We start from the raw sequence: 4,803 nt of genomic DNA, 5'->3' as shown, positions 1-4,803 counted from the left end.
CCCCTCTTCTGGTTGTAACAACCTAAACTGTCTTCAGACATTGTCAGATGTCCCCTGGGGAGCAAATTCTCTCCAGCTTGACAACCACTGCCTTATACAAATCACTGAAGAGTTGAATCAATGATCTAAACAATGGTCCTGCTTTTGTGCTTATTGAGCTATCTACTAAATTACCATGAAGACTGGGTAAAAGCAGATTATAGGCTAACTGTGCCACTTCACAGGCTAACTGTGCCACTTACTAGTTATACCGCTATGGTCAAGTTTCTTGACTTCTCTGTACTTCGGCTATTCTTTTTTATAAAGTGGTGAGAATGACATCTACTCTACAGGATTGTTGAGTAGACTAGATGACAACTTTTATAAAGCACAGCAATCAAGTTCTGGCACATAATGTTTTATTAAAATTTGGAATTAACCATAATATGATGACTAATTTCACTTACCTCATACTCTCTGACAGACCAATGATTCTTTCCACTTGACTTTACAGTTATGTTTCTGTTTGTTAATTGATACACTGACATTCCGCTTTCTACTTGAGTCTTCTGTGATTTTTGTAGGTATAACCCAGAAGCCCTTAATCTAGTCAATTCTTTGACCCTTGCAGCACTGAGATTCTGCAAAGCTAAGAAGACTTTGTATTGCCACTAACTAATTAAACAAAATATATCAGGTATGAGAGAGGTCTCTGGTTAGCCATTCCATCAACCTTCCCTGATAACACCTAATTTTGTTCTTGCCTTCTTTCAATTTCAACAAGTTATTGTTTAACTACATATACCTATGGTATTGCTGCTACTAATAATAATAACCATTCCCTTCCCCTCTCAGGTAACCACCTAGTCATATGCATACCAATTCACCTTACCTGTAAAATGAGAGTGTGGAGCTAAAGCGTATTTAAATTCCCTCCAGCAGTAATAAAACCATGAATGAAAATATTTATTAATAATTCTCTTGACATATTCGTGTATTTGGAAGACGCAGGGGCTCTGGGAATTTAGAAATGGTAGAGGTCACCTGATGGTTGAGAAATAAGCTTGAATGGGGCTTTGCAAGGAAGAACACTGGAACACACAGCATTAAGAATGTGAGAAAAGTGTACTGAAAATACACTTGTAATACACAACTTTGCGCAGAGCTCTCTTTGTTCGTAGCCATCTCTTCACAGCTGTCTCATAGCCATTCAGAGTAAAGAAAGAGCCAAGCCCTCATTACTGACATCACACCTTACTGACATTTAGAATGTGAAGAAATCACTTCCTGAAAGACAGGTGAGTGTTAAGCTTTCATTTTCTAAGGCAGCTGATAATGTTTGGGACAGCTCCTCAACTGACAACTCAGTTTTACTGACAAGCTGCAAACATGCTGCTCCCTCTACCCTGTGAACAATGCCTTGACTTTGACAGCCCTGTTGCCACTCTTCACAACTTCAGAAAAAGGAAGAGGAGTTGATGTGCACTGTCCCAGTCCAGTTTATAGCTCTGCTACCAACTAGCATGTTATCTTTGCTGTCTGCAGCCTAGATTGTGTCACTTCATCCATTCCCCAGTTACGTGGCTGCAATGCACTCTGGTTTGTTTTTTTTTTTTAAATAATTTTATATTTTACTTAACAAACATGGGTGAGATCATAGACAGGTGTTGAACAATGAGAACACATGGACACAGGGAAGGGAGCACTACACACTGGGGTCTGCAGGGGGGAAATGGGGGAGGGATGAGGGGGTGGGGAGGTGGGGAGAGACAGCATGGGGAGAAATGGCAGACATAGGTGAAGGGGAGGAAGGCAGCAAATCACATTGCCATGTGTGTACCTATGCAACAATCTTGCATGTTCTTCACATGTACCCCAAAACCTAAAATGCAATTAAAAAAGAAAGAGGAAAAAAAGAAAAAAAAAGAAAATGTGGCACATATACACCATGGAATACTATTTGGGCATAAGGAGGATGAGTTCATGTCCTTTGCAGGGACATGAATGAAGCTGGAAACCATCATTCTCAGCAAACTGACACAAGAACAGAAAACCGAGCACTGAATGTTCTGACTCATAAATGGGAGTTGAACAATGAGAACGCATGGACACAGGGAGGGGAACATCATACACACAGGCCTGCCAGGCGGCTGGGAGCTAGGGGAGGGAGAGCAAGGGGTGGGGGTATTGGGGAGGAATCACATTAGGAGAAATACCTAATGCAGATGACAGGGTGATGGATGCAGCAAATCACCATGGCACATGTACACCTATGTAACAAACCTGCACATTGTGCACATGTACCCCAGAACTTAAAGTATAATTTAAAAAAATAAATAAATTTAAAATATTTAAAAAAAAAACAAACATGGAGCACTTCACAAATTTGCATGTCCTTCTTGTACAGGGGCCAGCTAATCTTTTCTGTATTGTTACAATTTTCATTGCACTCTTAATAATACCAAGCGACAATAAAACTTCTCAGAATAAGGTAACAGATAAACAACTAACACTGTTATGAAATCTTTTTCTGTAGAGCTGTGGACACTTTCCTTATTAAATTAAAATTAATTCTTTCAGGAGCTCTTGTAAATCAGGCCTGGTGGTGATGAAATCTCTTAGTACTTGCTTGTTCGTAAAGGATTTTATTTCTTACAAATGGGGTGACTTTAGGGGCAAAGGGCATTTACAAATGTAAGCAAGAAACACAGAAATTGAAGCACTGATTCCATCTAGGCATTACAAAGTTAGCATTAAAGGAATAATTATCTTCTACCTATACTATCTGCTTTCAGCAAAGGATGGAAAGAATCATAAGCTGCCTCTGATACGTGTAACAAAATCAATTTTAGTTATGGGTCCAGCAGGCCTTGTTTGATCTGGGATTAAAGTGGCACTCAAAGGATTTGGTACAATATTTTTAATTTTTAATTATTGATAACTCTCAAATTTGTTCCTACAAGCTACTTTAAGATAAAATATTGGACTTAAGTTTCTGAAATTCAGTGGTAAACTCACTTGAGAATAATTACATGTGACATATTTTATTTCTAAATGAAAATAGGAGGTTTACATTTCCATGGATGCCTACAACTTTACTGATAAAAACTATTAATTATTACTGTTAGTTTGATATAAGGAAAGCTTTTCTTTTTGTTTTTTTTTGACCTCTGGACTCTGAAAAAACAAGTAGTAGCAAATGCAGTATACAGTACTGGGGAGGGCTTATGATATAATGTGTTCAACATCTCATTTTATTCTCCTGTATTTAAATATGAAAAATCATGAAAGAAGTAAATCAATGAAGTCTGACCTGTTTTCAAATGGAAAATAGATTGCTTTATAAATTGTAACATACTCCTGGCATATAGCATCTGCTCATATATCCATATTACGTGTGATCAATAATTTATTGAGCAACCTGGAATTTCGTCTTTATTAAATTCTTCATTTTATTTAGAAAGAAAAACAATGATTCCATCCTCTGATAAGCTAAGTTCAGAAAACAATAGTAAACAAAAATAGAAAACTCTTAATGATTAACTGTTCATACATTTTTAAATTGCTTTATTATTAATCTCCTTTGGTTGCCCAATGATGGCAAATCTCTCAACAGTACTTCTCTCCTGCTGCCCCCAAACTGTGTATATGATTTTGCATAATGAAAATTAGTTATAAATGGCATTTCCTGAAAACAGAGTTTAATTAATGGCTGAACTTTCATTAAGATAGAACTTAAGTGTGTGCTAATGTGGATGACAGGACAACAGGTTCAGGAGCGTGTTGGGGAGGGGAGTTTGAAGTTTAGTGAGACGATGAAGTGACCATGGAGTCATGGGCTGTAGTAAAGGATACACACACACACACACACACACACACACACACACACACTGATTCTCATTCTCATTCTCATTCTCTCTCTCTCTCTCTCTCTCTCTCTCTCTCTCAAATGGATAGATGAATACAATTTAAATGGTGGAAAACTTTGAAAGTTGGACTGAGGATCATTAACTTGGTTTTGTACGGTATAGACGGCTATTGTCATATATAAGCAGAAAATGCTATATGCAGGTTCCTATAATCTCTATAAATCCATTCACCATTACTGCTGCTATTGTCATATATAAGCAGACTGCTATTGTCGCACATAAGCAGAAAATGCTATATACAGCTTCCTGTAATCTACAAATCCATTCACCAAGTCTACATAATTAGCATTTTTTTTTACAGTGGTAGAAATGGCAAGGAGTGTTGTGAAGGGAGAGAGATTCATTTTATCATTACCCTTCAGTTTTAAATTTTTCACTTTTATGTGAAATCTGTCTAACTGATTTTGCCTAATGGAATATGCAACTCTGATTACCTGCTGCAGCCCTTAACCTCAAGTAAGACTTTGAGAAATCCCTAAAACCAATAAAGCCCATGAGCCTTTCAGTGTTCTTGGAGAGAGATAAAAGTCCTAATTACAACGTTAAATGTATCCAGTTGTATCCAAATATCTCAAGACTGAATTTTAAAAGACAATCCCCAGTATTTTGCTGCCATTAAGTTTCAAAGAAAATCTTCCTTAAAAATGTAATAAGCAATAAAATCTTCCTTTTTTGTTCTAAATTTTATTTCCTGCATTAAATGCTTTAATTTAATATTTATTAAAATGCTTTTCAGATTTATGACTCTATCAGTATGCTATATGCAGTAAGTTCCTAAGTAAATAGCTTATGCAAATTTTCAAAACCTGTCACATATCTGACTTGAACGGGACTTGCGTTTCGTTTTCCCTATGTATAGTATAAGACACAGAGCTACTTTCTTATTTTTGTGTTA

General features: G+C 36.8%; 1 pseudogene; it reads right to left on the bottom strand.

The window, feature by feature from the left end:
* Positions 1-2,341: 2,341 nt before the first annotated feature.
* On the bottom strand, positions 2,342-2,441 carry LOC120363763 (U6 spliceosomal RNA; annotated as a pseudogene).
* Between the last annotated feature and the right edge of the window lie 2,362 nt (positions 2,442-4,803).

Source organism: Saimiri boliviensis, chromosome 3 (assembly GCF_048565385.1).
Source record: "Saimiri boliviensis isolate mSaiBol1 chromosome 3, mSaiBol1.pri, whole genome shotgun sequence".
In the NCBI taxonomy this organism is placed as follows: domain Eukaryota; kingdom Metazoa; phylum Chordata; class Mammalia; order Primates; family Cebidae; genus Saimiri; species Saimiri boliviensis.
Note: the sequence above shows the minus strand (reverse complement) of the source record. Positions and strands in the feature narration are given on the sequence as shown.